Consider the following 2334-nt stretch of genomic DNA (forward strand, 5'->3'; position numbering starts at 1 on the left):
AAGGGTTGTGTATCGCACTTCGAAGGTTTGCGTATCCATGTAGTCTCGGTGATTTGATTCCACGATTTGGCCGCCCAGTTCCAGAGCTAAGGATGATTTCCAGCCTTGTGGTGGACACAATTTATCAGTAACATAATCACAGAATAGCTCAGTGGAATCATACACTCCTGAACCCAGGAACACAAAACGTCCAGTGTCTGTAACATTAAGTCTTTAATCAAGTTTATTTGAATTAAAAAGCCTGAACATGAAGCTGATATAACATGGAAAACCTAACAATAAAATAAAAGCAAGTGTACAAAACAAAATCAAGAAACATATTCCTGAAATTGCGGGAAACTACATTCATCTTGCACAGTACAAAATCAGGCCATGACTTAGTTTTGTTTTTCTAGAAGTTTTATTATAATTGAGACTGCTGCTGCTGCATTAGCGTGAACATCTTCTGAGAATTTTGCATTTGTTCTTGTTGCTGTTTAGTTTGCTGCAGCATGACCTGCATCAGATCCTAATGTTGCTTTTTGGACTGCTCCTCCTTCTTACTTTCAGCCTCCAGTCGCTGCTTCTGTAGCTGCGTTTCTTCCATTTTCCTTTCTGCATGAGATCGTTCTTTTCTCGAAAATATGCCACCGTGTCACTATCACCTCTTCGACGTTTTGGTCTTGGTGCTGTTTCATTCTCCACCTCATCCACCCGCCGAGGTTCTCTAGAGCTCTGTATCTCATTTCCGCTGCTTTGGCACTATCGACTTTCTTTTTGTCATTTTGCGCTGTTTCTTCAACCACAGCTTCTCTTTCTACTATCTCCTCAAGTGCTTTTTTAACGTCACTCAAATCTGTATCTATTCCACTTGCCTTTTCTTCATCTCGCATCTTTGCTCTAAATTTGGCGCTCAAAAGCGTATATCGTTCTCTGACAGATCGCTTCGTCACTCGGAACTGGGGATGTTGAAGGCTGTTCAGATTGTTCGCTATTTTATCCCAAATTTGGCCCCTTGCAACACTTCTTTTCTTTGCCTTGAATGGTTCAAGAACGAGAATCTCCTGACAAAGAACATGGTCATATTGTTCAGCCCAATCCATATTGGTTCTAAAGATAAAAATAAAATGTTAACACTTATTTTCTTTTTGTTTGTGTTGCATGTTGTTTGTCTTTTTTTTTAATGCAAGCAGAACCCTTTTTTGTTCACCAAATATGCAAGACACTTTCACAAACATAAATAATCCAGAGATTGTCATTTACTAAGCGTCGTGTTGAGTTTCACCACATTTATTGTTAAAAACGTAAAGAAAAGACAATAAGAGAACTTACTAAGCAATCTTCTTGGCACTCGTGTCGGCTGCAGCCTTATGAAAGATATTTTATAAAATCACTGTAATCAACGGCACGTTTTGTACGAAACGGCAAACTAGTTGTTTTGACGTCGCAGACAACACAGCTACGGCAGGAATTTACGGGGAACGGCTACCGGATGTAGGTAAACACGCATTCAAACTTCCGCCCGCCGTCGTAGAAATCCGCCCTCCTCGGATCTTAAGGTCCCTAATAGCAAGACTTGCAACTGCCGACAAAAGAACGCATGCCCGCTCGACGGAAACTGCCTGCAACCATCAGTAATTTACCAAGCCACCGTTACACGCAAAGACAACAACACGACAGTAACGTACATCGGACTTCGAGTATGAAACACCCTCATTGCAATAAGCGCCCCTATACCAATTAGCGGCACTATTCTGTTTCAGCGATAATACTGTTAGTGTACCTACACATTCAGATTGAAGGTGGTTCATCCTCCTTTAATTGCTTAATTGCTTATTTCAAACCTTACTATACAAAAAGAATGGTCTTTGTCTCAGTCTCTCAACTATAATGTCCATGTGTGTGCACAGTTCCTTCAAACGAAGGATCACCTCTTCAAATTTTGCGACTACGATTTCTTGGCTCTTCGTTCTGGCCAGGAAAAATCCGGGGAGAGTATGTCCTTTCACCAGTCCTCTTGGTCCTTTTCAAATAAACATCAAAGCTTTGTTTGGCACCATTTACTGTTTCTCGAAAATTAAATAAATGCCGTGTCCCTTAATAGCGCCCTGTTTCGAATAAGCACCCTCCCTCTAGGTATTAAGAGTAAATAAGCGCTCCGGGCGCTAAATGGAATCATTACGGTACGAAGAAGAAAACTCAATATCGCTGAGCTTTTTCATACCTGATTTTTTCTGTGACGAAGAAAAGCTATAAAGTTTGCCAAAGTGACAATCGCCTCTGACCTTTCAGACTCTTACGTCGAGGATGAGAGAAAGAATATAGCGGGAAGAAAAACAGCAAAAAGGGGGAGGG

General features: G+C 41.1%; 1 pseudogene; it reads right to left on the reverse strand.

The window, feature by feature from the left end:
• Positions 1 to 403: 403 nt before the first annotated feature.
• LOC113674437 (uncharacterized) lies at positions 404 to 1082 on the reverse strand (annotated as a pseudogene).
• Positions 1083 to 2334: the final 1252 nt, after the last annotated feature.

Source organism: Pocillopora damicornis, chromosome 2 (assembly GCF_964200805.1).
Source record: "Pocillopora damicornis chromosome 2, jaPocDami1.2, whole genome shotgun sequence".
Lineage (NCBI taxonomy): Eukaryota > Metazoa > Cnidaria > Anthozoa > Scleractinia > Pocilloporidae > Pocillopora > Pocillopora damicornis.